Raw genomic sequence first — 22,332 nt, 5'->3', positions numbered from 1 at the left:
ACCATTACATAACTCAGGGACATTGTCCTCATTTAAATGCATTGTAGTGACAGCCTGCCTTTAGGGGTCACAGAAAGGAACACATATGAAGGGTGATAATAGATTTTAGTCTTATTATAAACCATTTTTTGTTGGTACCATATTAATTTTAGGAATTGTGGCATTCCACGGTAATTTTACCCTGCGAAAAAAGCTTATCCTCTACTGGGATTTGATGGACCATGTTTGAGAGAAAAAGCTTGTTTTTTCACGATCTTCTCATTGAGGTTAAACGTTTACTTCCAACAGTAGCAGCAGGTCAGTGGATTACCCAGTATTTAAAAACAGCTTCACCACAGTATTCTAATGAACAACTAGAGTGCTATATTTATGACAGAAGTGTGGCACATCTGAATGCCATTTTGTTGAAAAAGGAGCTGCTGAATGTAAAGCCTTTCCTGAGGAGCAGGCTGAAGAAAATGAGCATTGATATGATAATGCAGGCATGAAACCAGCAGGTTAAAAACTTGAGGGGAGGTGTGGGTTTTTAGTATTTTCAGCCACAATGTGTTGTGAAAGGGGCAAAAAATAGAGACATCTGCATAATTACAGCATCCCCTATTCACCATGTTTATTCAGCCTACCTATCTTCTCAGTCACTTAACAGCTCCCTAACTTTACAATTGTAACATTATGCTGAACTTCTTTGAAAACACAAAAATGTAAGCAATATAGTTTGGTGTTGAAATGAGACAAAGTTAAAAAACCGCAGTAACACCAGTTATAGTTTAGTGAACTAACTATAACTTGCAACCCCCCCCCCCCCCCCCCATTACACGCACTGGTTATGACCTCACATATTGCATCACTCATGACATGATAAACGAAATCATTGATGGCATCAATCACGACATCTCAACATAGCATCAGGCCAGATCCTGCATTCAATCCGCATCAGGACCTGGAATCAGTGCCTAGGTTATGGCAAGATTCTGCACTGAACCCTCCGACTTCCTTTGCACATGATCTTCAGCCATATATAGGACAAGTTTGACACAGAGTGTAGGCCCTCCCCACTCAACCCCTCCCCCCTAACCCTCCCCACTAGCCCCACTATGTATACAGTTTGGACATACACACTGGAGGAAGTCTGCAAGGCCTTTTGCCACATCAGACCCTGTATTCAATATGCAATAGGGGTAAGGCTGTCAGGTTTACCAACTCCTCGGGGTTGGAACTATGCTAAAAAATTGTCCACCTCTTGATAACATCAAGTCTGTTTGCTATAATAGCACAGATCATTGAAGCAATCAAGCGATGGAAGGAAAGGGATGGGAACATTGGGGAAGGAGACCTAACAGACAAAGAGAATAATACATTATATGTGATGATATAACTAACTGTAAAAGAAAAAACATAACATCACAGCTGTGGGTACCAGGAGCACATTAGTACCATCGCGCTTGAGGGTGTCAGTAAACCTTTGCCACTAGGTATCACTAAATAATAAGATGTGCTGCAAGAATAGAAACAAAAAAAAGGGAATGGTAAATTACTATATGTACATGTACTTGTTCTCTCATCCAAATACCCTTAGTTGATTAAGGGCTTTTAACCTTATATATAATGTACTAGAGAGTAACTACCTACCCATGAAAACCTGAGCCTCACATCACAGGGAATGTAAGAGACTAACTTGAACTGCTCTACCCCAATCCCATTAGAAGAAAATGTAAGAAAACAAAGAACCCGGTTACATCAAAGCACTTCGTAAGCTTGTGTTATTCACAACATAACACCTCCTCATTTTAATATCAAGGAGAACCAACCAGCCCCTCAGACTCTTAGACACATGAGTGCCATAAACAAAAACATGTATTTTTTCACAAGATCTCAATATGCATTCTTTGGTTGCAAACAGAACAAAGTACGAAATTTCATTCTAATTTAAATTGCCTCCGAAATGAAGAGAGTAAGGGGTCTGATGCGGGGACGGCGGCGACGCTGCACCTGCGCGCCGCTGGGCTGCCGTTTGTTTTGAGAACTGCCTAGGGACCAGACTGCGACTTCCTGGGGGCTCAGTGGCAGACAAGCCGCGTGGACACGGTAGCAGCCCAGTGCAAGGTTTGTGAACTTGCCGGCCTGCCGTGGCAGTCTCCATCTTGCCGACGGCCCTGAACAGCGCTTTGGGGCCCCTCACATGTTCCTCATTTGCTCCACCTGGTCGGCCTGGAGTGAAAGCACTACCCTCGCTCACGCTACGAGCGCTGCACCCTCCTGGGGCGAGCTTGCTGTACATCCGCCATTTGTAAGTAGGCCTATAATCCCTGGCCATCAACAACTCAGCCTGGGAATCACGCCCGTTGGCGTTACGACCTATGGACTGCCGTCCCCCCTAGCTAACCACCCGATAGAAGTTGCCGCTTACAGCCCTGTGGGACTCTGCCTGGCACCTGATGGACAGCGTGGTGGTGGCTCTGGGGTCCTGTTTTACCGCTCCTTTCCTTCAAATCTCTGATACCAACCTGATTTACCAACGGCAGAGCGACTGTTCATGCTGCAGGACTGGCACCTCAGCTTCTTCAGACACCCCAGTCAGCTGCTTGAGACGCCTTGCCTGGATTGCGGCCTAGCTTGACTCTGATCCAACTACCCTGCAGGAACTGCTGGCCGGGCTTTTCTTCGCCGCTTTACTCGGCCGGGACCTTCTCCGCTGAGCCTCTCTGCCCTCAGCCTACAAACGGAACTTCCAGCCTACAAGTGAACCCCGGGCCGGGCTTTGCTCCGCCGCTGCTATTGGCTGGGCTTGGCTCCGCCATACCGGGACTTCAAATTCCATCACCCCCGATTGCCGTGCCCGTCATCTGCCAGCGCCTGGAGGCGCATAAAGCTCTTTTTGGTCTGTTTGGTCCCTTGTCCCCCCGGGACAAGGGCGGGCCCGTCTGAGTCCGTCCGAATCTGTGCGATGCTGGGCTGGGCCAACCCCCTTGGTGTTATATTCACAGTCTGACAAGGAATCTGTGGTTAAGTAGTACGTTTTGATTGTTAAAGATGTTTTAGTCCATTTAGACATGTCTAGTGGTACTTCTGTATTTTAATATTAGTATTTGTTATCCCTGAAATTTAGATGACCAATAAGCTTTTTATATTTTACTGGGTTTTAATAGTGGTTTAAGACATCAGATACGTTTCAGTTATTGATTTTATTCTCTTTGCTCATTTTTTTTCCCGTATATAGGGGTATTTGTTTAAACACATTATTAATAATATGTCGAAACGCAAATTACCAAAAGGCACTAACAATATAGCTGAGATTCCAGGCTCTACCATTGATTGCTATCTTGTCAAGGCGGTTAGCGCCATTAGTGTCGAGATAGACAAGGCTGAACGACGCCTCTCATTAGGATTAGGTAAAGTATCCGGCTCTACTAGCGTGGCCGATTTACAAGTGGAGTCTAATGTAGAGCTCAACACTACCAATGATCCATATATTGCTCACCATCCTAATCCCTTATGTCCAGACCCTGCCCCAGATTCACTAGACCCTAGAGAAGTCCATAGTCTACCACCAGCTAATTGATCACCTCTCCCTAGTGTGGAAATATGGATTTTTCTGGTCAGTTATGTCCCCTATCTTGGACCCCAACGGTCCCATGTGCATGCCACAAGTACATGTATGTTTCCCTCCAGTTCCAGTTATGAAGACGCAAACACATGTGCGTCCACCGTCAACATGTCCTTTGACAGATCCGCCATGAATAGGCCGGATATTCCATTCCTAAATATGAAAGGCCACCGGCTTTATATGGTTCACTTATGCCACTTTACAGTCCAGGCAAGTAGGCCCTGATTCTGTCATCAAAACTCCTCTTGCCTTCTGCCTCTGAAAGCTCCAGTCCGAGCCTGCATCTGTGACCATGAACTTTGTCTCATTCTCTGCGCGGCTCACGAAGCCTGACATCAGCCTACTCTCTGCCAAGAACTGTATTTCACCTTCGAATTATCTACTTCCCCCTCAGCCGATGCATTCCTGCCTAGTAGTTTAAGTAAACATTCTTCCAGTTGCCAAGCAAAAAGGCCCAACTTCTCTGTCCTCATGCAAGTAATTCATAGCCCTGTTACCATGGAATATTCCTACCCCCTCACATTCAGTGTAGACACTTAGACGCTTGTACACGCACGCACAGCCAGTATAGAATAGATTCTGTCCGAGAGTCCTTCTTTTGTGGATAACATAGTTCTTTAAACATAGGATGTTAGATATGATTTGGGATTAGGTTGACTTGACCCCCCAGACTTCTCGTCTCCACATATAGAGCTAAATGTTAAGTCTCCGTCACCCCCTAGTTACACGTCAATTACACGTCATACTGCTGCGCGCGCATCTATGCCAAGTATTATCTTATAGATCCACCTATGTATTACATCATAACCAATCATGTTTCCTTTTACTCATTATTACACCCATTTTCGGTCACGCAGACCAAACGTCAATGTCCTTATCAATTGTTACGCCTACTGTATTCACTTCATTATAATGTATGTACTATAAAAGTTACTTCTTGTCAATAAAGTATGTACTTCACTTCCTGAACCCCCGTGGTGATGGAACTTGAAGCATCCGATTATAATCGATTATTGGAATAAAGCCCATTCCGAAACTCTAATATCACGGATTCTGCCTCTCATTTTACTGAGCTACTTTATAATGTTTCTGTATCAAATTCAGTCCCGGTAAAGGAATTTTTATTTACCACATGATGGCGCCCGAACAGGGACACTTTCTCATCTCACGCGCCGGCGGTGAGTTGCAGGCCCGGTCTCCTGCCACAGCTGGACGGACAATAACGCGTACCAGCAGGATTTCCTGTATCTCCCTCCGGTCAAGCGGGGGCGACTGAGACTGCGATCAACACCCAGACGAGGCGGTGAGAAGTGCGAAGTATCCCGACCAGAGCCTAGCTGAGAGAGCAAGATCCGAGGTATACAGAGACCCACCAGTCCGAAGTCAAGCCCAGTGTCCGACGAGTCGAGTCGAGTCGAGTCCAGTCCGGTTCAAGTTCAAGTTACTGAGGCCTTCCGTTTCCGAAGCTACCCGGTGAGTACCATTGCTGGGGAGGCATTTCTGACGTGCACATAGGTTGTGCCGGTCAAGACGGGTTTGGGTACACAAATCCGGTCTGCACTGTTTTAGCAGTGTATCTGTACTGTTTAGCAGTATATCAAGTGTTCCGAAGTATCTAGTAAGTGTCAAGAATTAAGCATGGTGATTTAGTTATGCAGACGATCATCATTGTTGTTTCAGTTAAAGGTTTAATGTTTAATGTTTAAAGTGTTTAAGTATGTTCTGTATATCGTGGTATGAATGACTGTTCATTATCGTGTTTATTGTATTAAGTCTGTTCAAATTCAAGTATCAGGTCAAAATCAAGTATAAGGTCAGTTCTCAATATGCCGCTCTTTTCGAAATTAAGACAGATCACTACCAGAAAAGGGGTTCTCGAAGAAGCCGTCCCTATTCCTCCTAGGGACACTCCAGGGCACTTTATGTATCACAAACATGGCTTAGACGCTATATTATTTCTTGATTTATGGGTAGACTACACCAAGGGATTACCAGAAAGTCAGAGGTGGCCCACAGCGGGGACCTGGGATGCAGAGTGCATCATGAAAGTCGAGGAGGAGTTATGGAAAAGGAAAGTCAGACAGTCACAGAAAGACGCCGTTGAGTTATGGCGTAAAGAATCTCATAGACGTACAGAAAAAGCACGTAGACAGGAAGAGAAGAGTAAAGAAAGTTCAAGCAAAGTTCGAGAGAATTTATTAATTGAGGAAGGTATCCGAGTGAAATCAGAGCAAGTAGACAGACAAAGAAATGCCCTTATGAATGGTATGTATCCCCTTCTGGCCGAAGGATTACCTAAGGCTACTCCAGAGATACCGAAAGACTTGCCACCCCCATTATTCCCAATTAAGGTACATCCTAAGGGGCATCCTAGAACCGCAGAGGATGTTTTTCTTTCCTCATATTTAGATGACGCAGCTCCCGAGTATGCTAATTCCGCCCCACGTAGACCGCATACCAGGGAGGTCCAACGCCAAGATCCAGCACCCGTATCTCTACAGCAACAAATCGAGTCACAAGTTCCGGCAAGCACATCTGTTTCTGCATCTGTTCCTACAGGTACTTCTATGGCTGAGTCCACGCCTATAGTTGCTGTGTCACGTTCGACGAATCCTTTCACACCCGACGCCCCAGACGGGGCCACGGGAGGTGCTACCAATATTTTTTCTACGCCACCTAGAATAAATAAACTTATTTTTCAAGAGTCAGCGCATTCACGTACACCCAAATTCGTAAGTGATCGTACGCTTAAGGAACTTCTTATAGATTGTAGATATGACCCGGTGCTCGGTAAAGAGGACGAAATGATCCTGGCATCATTACGTATCAGACGAGCCGCAGGGTATTTAGCGAAGCTACCAGGAATGACTGCACATCTAGATAAAATATATCATTTTGTTCAAACAGGGCGAGATCCAGAATGTATTAACAGAGCTATGGAATACCAGAAAGTAGAGATACAGGGGGAACTGTTACGTTTCCTCATAAACTGTGTGATCAGAAATAAAGACCGACCGGGGGTAGATCCGGAAGCAATGAAAATTCTTACAAAATGGAGCCAGAATATATCAGAAGGGAGACACGATAAGCAAAATTGTATAATAGCCATGTGCCGAAAGATCCGTAAAGAAATAGAACGCCTACACGAAGAGAGATTAGAGACAGACGAGTTCGAGCAAAGCGAGGAAGAAGGGTCAGGACTGCCCGCAGGACAGTCGGACACCATAGCCTATGTAGGTAGAGGAAGATCTTGTAATAGGAATCAGACTAGATGGCATACTGACCAAATACGTCCAATATGTCCAGATAATGACAGGAATTTCCAAATACCTATAATTAGCATAAGGTCTAACGAGCATTCGTTCCAAACCGCCGACAAACTACTCCGAGAACGAAGGGGTTATCATTTTCTCGATTCTATGGATGAACAAGATTTAGCAAGGGCAGCTGTTCATTGGGTGGACAGTCCCGGAAAATATAGTGATGAGACAGTAGTACGCACATTTTTGAATCTCACCCCAGATGAGCAGAGGTTAGCTGGGATTTATATGATTCAACAACTCATTATACTATATCGGAGTCAGCATTCGGACCCTGGTCCCTTACCTGACATATTGACTGAATTGCTTATGAATAAATGGAGAGGTCCAGGTACTAAATTAATTAAAGAAATTCTAGTATCAAGAAAGCAGTATATTCTTTTTGTATGCTCAGAGCATGTCTCATTGCCTGTCAAGGAAAGAACTACGTATCACCTGGATAGACAGAATCCCTTACGAGAAGTACACCCAATAAAAGGCGAGGACAATCAGTTTAAACGCGTATTTGTATATACGCCCATATCGAAAATAGAATTGTTAGAAATGAAGAAAGTGGTACCCAGTCATGACAAAGACCCAGCGGGTTTTCACCGAGAAATTAAAGACATGTTACTCATGGGAGAGTATACCTACCCCGACATCATGACAATATTAAAGGTGTTGATGCCTGCTGGCATTTATGAGAAACTCAAGGAAAAAGAGTGGGAGGTAGGTGACCAAAAGATAGAATGGTCAGCATTAGAAGCAGAAGAAAGGGCCCGAGGTCCAGGTTCGGGGCTTGGGGACAAAACTAAAGCGCTACCAGGTCTACTAGTACAGGTACTGCCACGTTTATTAACTACGAAAAAGGAAGATTGGGGTACAATTTCAGCCTGTAAACAGAAGCAAGATGAAGACACTAGCGATTACTATGCCCGATTCGAGAAATGTTTTGGTATAAATAGTGGCATAAAAGCAAGTAGTGAATCATACCCGCATCTGTTTGTAACAAAATTAGTGGAAAATGCCCTGCCCCCAGTAAATAATAGAGTATTAAAATTTGAGAGTACCTGGCAAGGTAACACTCCAACACAAATGTTACAAATGTTACAGTACCACCACAATAGAATTAGAGAGGAACAAGAACATGAACACAGACGCATGAAAGACACGAAAATGAAAATGCTAGTTTCCCAGACAGTTCCAGCTGAAGGACATAAAAAGGGTATGACACATTCCGATTCAGCAGGACCTGTAAAAGGGACATGCAATTATTGTAAAAAGCCAGGTCATTACGTACACGATTGTCCAGTGCTAAAACATAATATCGCCATAGGTAAAACACAAGAAAGATCACGGCCACTAAGACAAGATCAGAATGAACAAGGAGCTCCGCAGCATGCCCAGGCCATGCCAGCCGCACAACAGCCAATACAGTTTGTGCCAGCTGCACCACCGTTGCCTGTTGCTGCCACACAGACAACAACACGACAAATGTATCAGACCGCACAGTATGAATATCCCGAGTATCAGCGTTACGCATGAACTAGCCTAGAGAGGGAAGTTGACTTACCCCTTATCGAGATTCCTGTAGATCAAGAAGGACCTTATGTACATAGTAAATTATTAGGTCAAGATAGAAAATTTTTACTCGATACAGGGGCAAGTCGAACAACTATAAAACGTAGTGAAGTTCCAGGGGCACCCCTCTCAGGCTCACAGAATATTTCCCTTGGTTTTTCAGGAAAACCTATTGTTAATGAAGTGTCACAGCCTCTTCCACTTACGATAGGACCTCTGACCCGAACTACAGATCTATTGCTTACTAAATCATGTCCAGAAAACTTGTTAGGAATAAAAACATTGAAAGCCCTAGGAGCCATAATATGTTGTTCTCCGGAAGGAGTAAGGTTGTTTTTACGTGATTTTAAAGGTCACTATGTATCTAGAGACATGGATCCCCGACTGCAGACTTTACCTACACATCTATGGGCACAAGGCCCTACTGATGTTGGTTGCATGAATATTACACCATATCGAGTCACACTAAAGGCAGGAGTGGTGCTACCACGAATGCGACAATACAAGCTACCACCAGATGCTGTAGCGGCTTTACTACAAATCATTGACGAGCTCATTGCCCAAGGAGTAGTTGTAGAAACAGACTCCAATGTATGTAATTCACCGATAATTCCGATTCTTAAACGAACAGATCCTACAGCGCCGCCAGTATATCGATTGGTTATTGATCTGCGCGAGTTAAACAAATGCATTGTGCCACAATTTCCTGTGGTCCCAGACATCTCGTCATTATTGACAGCTATTGATTCCGAAGCAACATTCTTTACTGTAATTGATCTCAAAAATGCCTTTTTCAGCGTCCCAATAGATCCGGAAAGTCAATATTTGTTCGGATTTAGTTTAAATGGGCGTAGCTTTAAATTCACCCGCGCACCTCAAGGATTTACAGAAAGCCCCAGCATCTATAGCCAAGCACTGAAACGAGAACTTGACAGTATCCACATGCCAGATAACACCGCCTTGCTTCAATACGTCGATGATCTGCTGATCACCGCCCGAAGCGAACCCGAATGTGAAAAAGCATCACTGACAGTTTTACAATTTCTAGCCGAAAAAGGGCACAAGGTGTCCCCTTCTAAGCTGCAATTCTGTGTCCAGCGAGTTGTTTATCTTGGACACTCGCTGGACAAGGAGGGAAGGCAGCTTACACCCGACCGCATTCAGTTGATAGCTAACATGTCAATACCCAAGACACAAAAGGAGGTGCGGGCTTTCATAGGCCTCACTTCATATTGTAGGCAGTGGATCCCTCAGTATGCATTTCTAGCAAAACCCCTCATTCAGTTAACCACACAGGAGGCAGCCACATCGACTGTTCTCCCTTGGACTCAGGAACACACACAAGCTTTTGAAAGCTTAAAGAAAACTTTATGTCAAGCACCCGTTTTAGCAACGCCATGTTACAGAAAACAGTTTACACTTTTTGTTACAGAGCGCGAAGGTACTGCCTTGTCAGTACTCACACAGGAACAAGCAGGAGCACACAAACCATGTGCTTATTTTTCTAGTACATTAGATCCCGTAGCTCAGGCTTTGCCTGCATGCCTAAAATCAGTAGCAGCAACAGCTTTAGCAATCAGACAAAGCGATGCCATAGTGTTAGGACATCCATTGACAGTTCAAGTACCACACGCAGTAGAGGTTCTTGTAAATAGAACGCAAACACAACACTTGACTATAGCGCGACTTACAGGATACGAGCTTACATTGTTTCAGCCACATATAGAAATCAGACGCTGTAACACATTGAATCCTGCCACACTTTTACCAGTAGTCGGAACAGACCCACTAGCCCACGACTGTATTGAAGTTATTACTATAACGACAAAACCCAGACAAGACTTGACAGATGTCCCGTTGTCAGATCCAGACCTGACCTTGTATGTAGATGGTTCATGCATGAGGACAAGTACAGGAGAGTTAGTAGCCGCCTACGCAGTCACAACAGATACTGAAGTCATTGAAACTAATCGTATAAATACTTTGTCAGCTCAAGCCGCAGAACTTATCGCTCTGACACAAGCCTGTATTCAAGCCACGAATAAAAAAGTCAACATATACACTGACTCACGTTATGCATTCGGAGTTGTACATGACTTCGGCGTGCTGTGGCGAGAGAGAGGTTATTTAACTTCCCACGGTGCCCACATTCAGCACGGACCCCTCATTCATGCATTATTAGATGCAATACATCTACCCACTGAAATATCAATTATGAAATGTAAGGCCCATACGAAGGTTACTGATATCATTTCCCAAGGCAATGATCTAGCCGACAGAACAGCTAAACTGACTGCTCAAACTCAAACCCCCGACATGACAAAGACAATAGTCCCGACACCGACACATTGTATGACAGTTAAAGATCCTACTCTTGACGTAATTGACATACAGACACATGCTACACCAGACGAAATAAAGAAATGGACTGAATTAGGAGGGATCCAAACGGACCAAGGATGGATGATGAAGGAAAAGTCTGTATGGTTCCTTCCTGATTCAATGGTCCAAGTTATAATTAACACTATACATAGTCCAGCACATCTAGGAGAAAAAGCTATGCTAGACAGCATTCAACACATTTGGTTCAATAAACATTTACGAGCAGCAGCAAAACAAAAGGTCCGTACCTGTATGATCTGTTGTCAGTTCAACCCAGGAAAAAGCGTTCCCGTAGAACAGGGTGGATTTCATACTCCTAATCATCCTTTTGAAGTACTCCAGATGGACTATATCCAGATGGAACGATGTCGAGGATTCAAATATGTTCTCGTAGTTGTCTGCGCTCTGTCCCGTTGGACGGAGGCATACCCGGTTTCAGATTACACTGCCCCGACTACTGCCAAACAGTTGGTTCGAGAATTCTTCCCACGCTACGGTTTACCACGTGCTGTTTACTCAGATAACGGCCAGCCGTTCTCATCCGAATTAATGAAACACGTTTCACTTCTGTTAGGATATCAGTGGAAATTCCACTGTGTCCGACATCCCGAGGCAGCAGGTCTCGTAGAAAGACATAACCAGATACTGAAAATTAGAATGTCCAAAATATGCAGAGAAAAAGGTGTCGATTGGGTAGTAGCGTTACCAGTTGCACTCTTTTACATGAGAATGGTAGCACACTCTCGAACAGGGCTATCCCCGTATGAGGTGATCTTCGGTAGACCACCGAATATGTGGGGGACGCCTATACCACGCAAAATAACTGATATTGACTGTAATATGCTGACAGATTACTTGGCTTCCTTGATGTCTGCACTACAATCTTCTCGTTCACAGGTAGCTGCAGCCTTTCCCGACAACACTGAGGTGAAACCCCATGACGTTGTTCCGGGTAATCTTGTATTTGTGAGGAATTTCGACCGAAAGACTCAGCTGGAGCCCAGGTGGAAAGCACCCAAGTTGGTCCTGTTGACCACAAGAACAGCCGTGAAGATCGAGGGCCGCAAGGGCTGGATTCATTCAAGCCACATCAAGAAATTTCATGGACTATCTTCGGATATAGACATTGTGCCCTGCACCCCCTCACAGACTGATACAAAACTCCCTTTTGTTGAACCGAACAAATCTGAAAATTACAAACTAAAGCTTAGGCCCACCAAGTCGAGCAATTTGATTGTTTAAGTCCTCTCCAAGGTGAAGCGGTTGAATTGTCTCTGACATGTATCCCTTGGACCTGAGTAGAGAAAATACCCGAAAAATGTTGAAACGACAGGCGTATTGTAAATCACTGCGTAGCCACTGCATAGTGACATTATTAATTTTGTTTTTATTGAGTCTTTTAATAATTATTACAAGTATGTTGTTGCACATATATTACCCTATTTCTAGACATGTTTATAATGTTGCTGCTGAACATTCTTTTAGTGACTTACCTCCGCATGAATTGTCTTATAGACTTGCGCTGCGCAATAACACTTTCATTAGTATGTTACATCATTCCCATCAGACTAGTAATGCCACCAATTGTTGGGTGTGTGGCCGACTCCCTCCCTATCAGAATTATGAAGGAGTCCTGCCTTTCTTTCCACATCCATTTACACATAATGGCTCCTGTGGAGCATGGTTTAGCTTAATTAATTCCATAGACTCAGACACAGCAGTTTACCGAGATCATTGGGTATGGGGAAATCTGAACCTAGCTTTACTCAAGGTCTGTTACCCTGACAAGGAGGGTCGCCCCAAAAGAACAGGAACTGATCTAGAAAATGAAGTATATGGATTAGGTAATTTTACACCTAATCTCATGATTCTAAATGTCGTATCTGAAATTGAACTAGTCTTACCCACCATGTCAGTATTTCCAGCGAAGGGTGAATTGTGTGTAAGAAAGGTTGGTTCCATACATATGGGCCATAGTAAATGCACTACTATAGTAGAATTCAGTGATCAAGGAAAATCTTCATTTAGAGCTTCTCGCCACTCCTACTTTATATGTGGTCAGACTGCATATATGCGTCTACCCCTAGATTGGGATGGTACCTGCTACATTGCATTCCTTTTGCCACCTGTTTTCCTAGCTCCTCCTGATTATTACAGAAATATTCATTTAGTACACAACAGAGAACGGAGAGATCTCCCCATTGTCGATTACACTGAGACGGCATGGGACAAGTATGTAGATTTTAATAAAGGTATCTTTCCCTATATAGGTACTGTTACTAACAGTAAGCTGATACGTAGATTAACTAGAACCCTTGAAGCAGTAGTGAATGAGACTATTTCCGCCTTAGGCAATTTAACGGAAGAGCAGTCTGCTATGCGGATTGTTGTGCTTCAAAATCGTCTTGTCCTTGACGTCATCCTGGCTGATAGGGGCGGAGCTTGTAGGGTCATCGGATCAAGCTGCTGCGTATTCATACCAGAAAATTCGCCATCTGTATATGAAGCCATCACTCGCCTTCATAAGATTGTAAGCCAGATACACCAGAACCCAGGCACTTGGACTTGGTCCAGTTGGTTTTGGAATGCGGTATCAGCCTGGGGATGGAGAGTTTTATCCTTCCTAGGTATTGGCCTTCTCATACTATTCAGTTGCTGTCTATGTCTACAATGTGGACCAGCGATTTGTGGTCTGTGTACCACATCGTGCATTCCACATCAAGATTTTCATTCAAGATCCCGGAAGAAGAAAGAAGAACAAATGATGCTATATGAACAGATCAATGGATTGATGAAGATTGATATCTCTTGAAGGGCAAGTAGGGGACAAGGAGGGAATGTGGAAATATGGATTTTTCTGGTCAGTTATGTCCCCTATCTTGGACCCCAACGGTCCCATGTGCATGCCACAAGTACATGTATGTTTCCCTCCAGTTCCAGTTATGAAGACGCAAACACATGTGCGTCCACCGTCAACATGTCCTTTGACAGATCCGCCATGAATAGGCCGGATATTCCATTCCTAAATATGAAAGGCCACCGGCTTTATATGGTTCACTTATGCCACTTTACAGTCCAGGCAAGTAGGCCCTGATTCTGTCATCAAAACTCCTCTTGCCTTCTGCCTCTGAAAGCTCCAGTCCGAGCCTGCATCTGTGACCATGAACTTTGTCTCATTCTCTGCGCGGCTCACGAAGCCTGACATCAGCCTACTCTCTGCCAAGAACTGTATTTCACCTTCGAATTATCTACTTCCCCCTCAGCCGATGCATTCCTGCCTAGTAGTTTAAGTAAACATTCTTCCAGTTGCCAAGCAAAAAGGCCCAACTTCTCTGTCCTCATGCAAGTAATTCATAGCCCTGTTACCATGGAATATTCCTACCCCCTCACATTCAGTGTAGACACTTAGACGCTTGTACACGCACGCACAGCCAGTATAGAATAGATTCTGTCCGAGAGTCCTTCTTTTGTGGATAACATAGTTCTTTAAACATAGGATGTTAGATATGATTTGGGATTAGGTTGACTTGACCCCCCAGACTTCTCGTCTCCACATATAGAGCTAAATGTTAAGTCTCCGTCACCCCCTAGTTACACGTCAATTACACGTCATACTGCTGCGCGCGCATCTATGCCAAGTATTATCTTATAGATCCACCTATGTATTACATCATAACCAATCATGTTTCCTTTTACTCATTATTACACCCATTTTCGGTCACGCAGACCAAACGTCAATGTCCTTATCAATTGTTACGCCTACTGTATTCACTTCATTATAATGTATGTACTATAAAAGTTACTTCTTGTCAATAAAGTATGTACTTCACTTCCTGAACCCCCGTGGTGATGGAACTTGAAGCATCCGATTATAATCGATTATTGGAATAAAGCCCATTCCGAAACTCTAATATCACGGATTCTGCCTCTCATTTTACTGAGCTACTTTATAATGTTTCTGTATCAAATTCAGTCCCGGTAAAGGAATTTTTATTTACCACACTAGAAGGAAAAGGAGCTGTAGGAAAATTCAGCAAAAACAGGGGACAGTTAACAAATGCACTAAGGCATTAGCCCCTAACCCTATAGTGGCGCATACATCTAGTTTGGGAACTATGTGTGATTTACAGGTGAATAAGATCATAGCTGCTATATCCCAAACTTTAGAATCTCATCTTAAACAACTGCATGACAAAATATATCTACTTAATGGAGAGGTAGTTAGACTAAATGGGGCACTTAACAAATTTGAAAATATGGCCAAGAGGGATTTAATTGGGCAGCAGGAAGGATCACACGGTACAGGAGCAATACCTGTTACAGGGGTTGTTTCAGATATTCCTAGGAGCAGAAGGGCTGGAGAACAGACCAGCCCTAATTCCAGCGTAATACACACAGTAGTTAACACAGCTCCCCCAGGACAAAGGAAGGAAACTCTGGGGAATAGCTCTCCCTGTGAGGCAGGTATCCAAGGTACTAGGAATATGGGGACTATACAGGTATCTAAAAACCAGATAGAAAAAGACTCAGAGATGAGAAAAAGGGTCAGTTTTATTAATCTACCCCCGGATTGTTGCACGTAGGTGGCAGTATTGGTGAATATCCCACCTCTCAGCCCAAGTATAATAGAAACACATGCATCCCTCAAAAACAAAGTGGTGGACTGGTTAAATCGCAATTGTGGCTACCCTGTTAACTTTGCGGATCAGATCCTTACGACAAAAAGAGTTAATTGGATCGGTCCCCTAAGAAAAACTAAGAAGGGTGACTGTGTTATCGTTAACTTTAAAAACCCATATCATGCTAGGATCACACTGGAAAGAGCTCCTGTTCAGACCGACAATGAAGGTAGCATTTTACTTCTCCCATTAGGATTTTTTTATAGCCACTTAAAACAAGATACATCTATGGCTATAGATTTGGCACCTCGTAGAGCTAATTGGATTCTGCCCCCTTTGTCACATTTTGCCCTCCCAACCCATAACAGATTTCAACCACTCATGAATCTTGAGGAGATCGATTGACACAGCCCTGCCCGCCACGCTAAAGGAATGGCGGGCTTTATAAGCACTAGTCTACATCGTGCCGAGGGACTAGTAGAACAAGCACCTTTCAGACAAGAGTTAAATCTACAGGGGGATAAAAGTATTCTGGAAGGTAGGATTCTGAGTAAAGAGCAGGGTGAGTCTTTTGATGTTAATACAAGCGAACCCATGGAAGAAGTTCCCTCCTCCCCTGTTGTGATCTGTACGACTAACGTGACCGAGGCTATGCAGCACCTAATGACCCAGGTAGTTGAAACAATAAAGAGTCCTATAGTTTGTGGACTGAGTATAGCCACATGGAATATAGCTGGATTGACTAAGAAAAGAGATGTTGGGTTGGATGGACTTCCTTAGTAAACATGATATTATATGTCTCCAGGAAACATGGTGTCTAGAATATGTCAAATTTGATGGGTTTGTTTCTTTTGATTTACCCGCTCTGAGTTCCACAGCCGGTAGAGCGAATGGGGGGTTGTTAATCCTTATGTCCAATAACCTACCTATAGAAGTTAAAAAGTTTTTTAATGTTGGATGTCACTCACAGGTACTATGGCTATACCAAAAAATGGACGGGATGTATTGTTAATCAATTTCTATAATAATATGTTTGATTGTACACAACACAAGGTAGTTATAGAATTGGAGAACGCAATTGATAAACTGGGTAATGAAAAAGGTGTTAAATTTGATATAATCTGGATGGGTGATTTTAACACGCAAATATGTCCTTTATCTGAGACTAAGGTTTGTGGGTTTAGGAATGACAAAGGAGACGATTGTGTGCACTTACCACATAACTCCTATGGAGAAATTTTAAATATATTTTTGGCCAAATTTGATCTGGATATATTGCAGTGTGCAAGAGATGGTTCTGGAAATTTGATCCCAACTTTTACAGGCAGAAATGCTAATTCCATTATAGATCATGTTTTGGTCTCTGCAAATATTGTTTCACTTTGTACCATTCCGCGGATAGAAGATTTATTATTAAGTGATCACAATTGTATCACTATGATATTAGCCGTATGGGGCAATAGATGCCCAGCAATACAAACCATGATTGGTAATATAGCCCCATGTCGACCAAATGGTACTAGAATAAAATGGAAAGGGGTCAACCCGGATAAGGTAATAAAAAATATTGTCACTCAATGTTCTACCGAGATCTGTGCAAATCTGGATGTTAATATTGGACCTTCTCTGATTTTAACGAACTTTTGTAAAATTAATGGAACTATTAATAGTATTATGACCACAACTTCTAACAAGAAATCTAAACAGAATAGAGGATGGTTTAACCATGCCTGTACCCACTCTCTGAATCAGCTTAAACAAGCACTCTCTAGCAGGAGTAGGGATTTGGTGCTTGTTAAGAACTTAAGATTGGCCTATAAATTACATCTAAAACTAAGGAGTGAGCTCCAAGAGGAAGCCTGGGATAAACTAAGAATGGCAGTGGATACTTCTAACAGCCAGTTATTCTGGGAGACAGTTAACTCACCTTTTTTTTAAAGTGAGGAGGTCCCCGAACTGACATATCATGTCAGCTGTGAGGCATGGGTTGCGCATTTTTCTAGTATTTTCAACCCAGGAAATGTAACCACAATGGACCCCGGGGATTCAAGCCCCTGGCCTATTCTACCTCTTAATATTACATTAATAGAGGTGGAACAAGGAATCAATAGCAGTAAGGGTGGGAAAGCCCCGGGTCCGGATGGTGTCCCAATAGATGTCTATAAAGCCACACCGGCTCTCTGGGGCACCATATTAAATAGAGTTTTTAATGTCGCTGTCTCGGAAGGCGCTCCCTCCACATGGGGCGAATCTATAATCATCCCCATATTCAAGAAAGGGGATAGATCTGATGCAAAAAATTATCGGCCGATCTCTCTCCTTGATTCATCTATTAAAATTATGAGCAGGGTCCTACTTGTCAGGCTAGAGGAGTGGGTGGAGGAAAATGAGATTTTAACTCAATCACAATATGGTTTTAGGAAAGGACGGGGGACCCTTGAACAGTGTATTAACTTGGATCTAATAATAGGAAAATATACACGTGCTAAGCAAGGGTCCCTCTTCCTATGCTTCGCTGACCTTAGCAGTGCATTTGATTTAGTGGACCATGCCATGTTATGGCCGATTTTACTAGACCTTGGCGCTCCAGCTCCTATTGTTTTCTTTCTGGCTAGGCTTTATGAAAAATTAGTAACATCAGTGCGGTTTGGACAAAGGGGTGAGTGTACTCCCAAATTTAAGGTTAAATTAGGCATCCGGCAGGGGTGCGTCCTTGCTCCACTGCTTTTTACACTTTATATTAATGAGGTGGATGCAACACTTAAATTGGTAAAGTCTGATGCACCCCAAGGGGGAGGGACTAGATGTGCCGGTCTTGCTTTATGCAGACGATGCCGTACTTTTATCGAGAACACCTCTGGGCCTACAGAGGCTAATAGATAAGTTTGTTGGTTTTATTAAGGGTAGAAAGTTACAGATCAATAAGACTAAAACATATGCCATGGTTTGTGCCCTACGGCCCGTGAGAACCAAACCCTTTTTTGTAGACGGACAGAGAATACAAACAGTGGATAAGTTCTGTTATCTAGGGATAACTTTTTCTAGTAATGGTAAATGGTCACAAGAAATGATGAATGTCAGGTCTAAAAAAGGCAAAAGGTGTACATGGGATTTTCAGGTTTGCTGCCAAAATAGGGGATCACCGCATCAAAGATATGATGCATATTTATCAATTAAGATGCACCCCAACCGCACTTTATGGTGCGGGGGTTTGGGGTCACCATCATCATGGGGACCTGCAAACAGAGGAAAACATGTTTCTTAAAAAATTGCTTTGTCTACCCACTTCAGCGTCTTCTGATCTAATACATAGTGAAGTGGGGATTAACTATCTGACGGACCTAATTGGGCTAAGACCATTGTTGATCTGGAGATCTTTATGGCTGAAAGAAGAGACCGCGTTCAATAGAAAAATTATTAATGACTGTTTCCAACTAGATAATTGTTTAAAGATCCCTTGGCTCAATTACATAGCACAAACTTTTAAAGATTTATTTAAAATAAATATTTTGGAAAACTCCAATGAAGTAACAGAAATGTCTAAAACCGAATTGAAAAATACATTTCTGAGAGAAAGTAAGTCTGTACGACAAAAAAGAAGTGGGCAATTGACAACTTGCCAGTTTTATTATTCACTCATAGAAATTGAGGGCTTCCAAGTTTATTTGAGCCAGGTAACTAGATTATCACATCGATTTGTCCTTACCAGAATGAGACTAGGTATCGTTCATCACTTGGTAGCATTTCCATATGTAAAAAAGTATTCCGATTCCCCCTGCCCATGTGATGGACATTCTAAACAAAGTACTTTGCACTTTCTCCTTATATGCGATTTGTTCCGGAACCTCCGTATTGCTTTTCTTAAACCTCTGTTTAAAAAATATTGCACTTTAACTACAAAAGCTGCTATGAGTTTATTGTTTACAATGCGAGAACCTGATATTTGTTTTTATGCAGCGACATATATTTTGAGATCAATTCAGGCAAGGAAAAGTATGCTGTTTTAACATTGTATCTATAGCTGTAATCAATTAATGTAATGATTTGCACTGGTCTTTTTAAACAATGTTTCCTTTTTAAATGTGCTTTTATGGTTGTTTTATACTTACCGAATTAAGCTTATTGAAGAGAGTAAATAGCGATATGTTGCTTTGCCAGAATCTACATCCTTACACGGATGTCGTTTGAATTCGTCCGTACTTCTCCCGCAGGAGCTTAACGAAAAGTAAACTTGCCAACTGGAGAAGTATCACATTCATATCATACTCCCAAATGGCGCCTGTGTTCCTTCTACCCGCATGAGACTACAAACGTGTGTCTCGCCAACGGGGAGAAACACCACTGTGCAAATAAGTGAAGATATCACCCACAAACGGAAATCCGAGTTGTGCGGCTTGCCAAATATCTCTCCTCCGCAACAGAGAGAAAGCCAATGTGTTATGTTCCCAAGATGTCGGCTTCAAAATAGTTTATCCGGCACAAGAACAAAACAGGTGGTGCAACCGTGCGCTTACCGGACCCAAACAGCGCGGTCCGGCTGCTCCTCTGGCTCCGAAGAAGACACACGGAATAATCGGCCACGTGGAGGGGAGCGGAAGTGACTATCTGTTTTTCGTCAAAGTGCCTCCAGTAGGACCCCTCGGACTTTAAGTTAATTCGGTCATGTTTCTCAATGAAGACCTCTGTGAAAACAGGACAGGGAGTGGGTTTGCCCTATGGCTAGACTCTTCGTCCAACCACCCGCTTGTGGCCTTAATCTAATCTTAAATTACATTTAAAATAAAAACGCAGACATTTACTGAAATAAAACTCAAAGGTCAAAGCGACACTATAGTTCGATGTTGAAATGAGACAAGAACTAAAGTAAAAAAAACAAAAAAACTGAAAAACGGAAGTAACTTGCACCCCTCATCATGACCTCTCATATTAAATGTAAAATTAAATAACTTGTTAAATGACATCACTCATTAAAGAACAAGATTTTTAAATTACTAAGGATTACCGTGGTCCTCCTTCAAAAACCGGATGGGACAGGCAATAAGCGCCCTAGGAGGGTTAGATGGGTATGCCATGAGTTTTATGAGAGACTGCTGCACTACCCTCTGTATTACTGCATGTTATGCAAACGAGTCATCCAGTAGGAATGTCTTGACAAGGTATCACTCCAATTCAGAATCATCCTGTGGGCCTACTGCATAATCCGCCCATGGATCATCCTGCCATGGCCTGAAGGGTCATCATAGGTTTTCTAGAGATAAGGGCTGCCTGGGTCTAAATCTGAACCTTGTGGTTCATGTAGATGCATGTGTGGTGGGAGAGGCGGTAGAAGTGGAACAGGATCGGTAGCGGAATCTTAAATCTTTTTCAGGCTTAAGGGTGTAGGAGACTGTTGGAGAAGTATGACATATAGGAATGCCGGAGGGGCTAACATCTTTCGTTGTGAGCTAAAAATGTCAGGCATCCTCGACAACACTTGCTGTTGCATACTGTGACATGCCAACCTTCTATCCATTCGATGTTCATGTGTCTTTTTACAGTGGAAGGAGAGTTTGGCGTCATAGGATGTTTCAACATGCTCTGGGTAGAGGAAGATGTTTCAGACATCATGGTGCTTAACCCAGGGGCATTTTCCAATACGTCTATGACAAAACTGGATTGGAGAGTGTCCCAAAATATTGTGCTAGTGCATTCTCAAGAATCCCACAGTAATTTTTTTTTTTTTAAGCGGCGAACGCCGCGATGTGTTGTGATGCCTCATTCACTGGGCATCGGCTCCGGCTACCAGTTGATGGGAATGGAAGCCTCTCTTGCTGCAGGTCCCCCACCACCAGGCCTAGGGGACAGGGTATCCCTACCCTGCTCCCTTATGTCTTTTTTTAATGTTTTTGTTAGGTTTCGGTCCCAAGTCCTAAGATTGCTGCTGCCACTTCCTGGTTGAATTGATGGCAGCCAATCAAATCTCAGTGTTAGATCTGTCAATTCTGCAGATCCTCCATGGCGTCATATATAAAAAATAAGTCAAACACATTTATTTCTGTAAAACTACCGAACGGATTTACACCAAACCACAAAAATCAATCTCTCTGGCTCAAGATCCATCTTTCTGCCAAATTTTGTGTAAATCGTTGAGCGGTTTGGGCTGTACCCGTGTCTAAACTTCCCATGGAAAAATGAATGGGAAAAACACATTTTGGGACTCCTCTGCCGCTTTCCTAAGCCCCCGCTTCATAAATCGCCCGAAACTTTCCATTCGCACCCTAGTTAAAAAGTAGCACTCTTTTAAAATGCTCTGAGGAGATTTGTCAAACGGGGCCAAAGTTATTAGCAACGCAATAAAAGCATTGAGTGACGTAATATGTCGGTTCATAATCAGTGAATGGTGGTTAGTTCTGCTAACTATAACTGGTGAATTTCTAGGTTTTGTTTTTAGTTCAAAACATTAATGTTGTCATTGACTAATTTACCCAAATAGAGCATTACTTTAACCTTTGTTATTTTCAGTGAATTTAAAATAATCTTTTTCTTTTATTAAACGAAAACAGATCTCATCACACCTAACTATAGATTTTTTTTCTCCAGTGACTAATATATATAGTGAACGTTACGTACCCTGTAAGCATGTTCATAGCATATATTTCTGGAGATTGACATCCTTAGAATACTCCTAGCATCTAGTGCTGGAGTCAAACATTTGCAAGTTGTTTTTCTTAGGAAAAGTTTTTCGCGTCACGTGAGATAGCGACTCCTCTCTTTGTTAGCAAAGCACCTGGGCAGGACTCCATGTTAGATTGTTATTTTGCACAGTGGGCTTTAGTAGTATATGGAGTGGTGACAGTGTCTTATGATG

This window comes from Triturus cristatus, chromosome 1_2, assembly GCF_964204655.1.
Source record: "Triturus cristatus chromosome 1_2, aTriCri1.1, whole genome shotgun sequence".
Taxonomy (NCBI): Eukaryota; Metazoa; Chordata; class Amphibia; order Caudata; family Salamandridae; genus Triturus; species Triturus cristatus.
Note: the sequence above shows the minus strand (reverse complement) of the source record.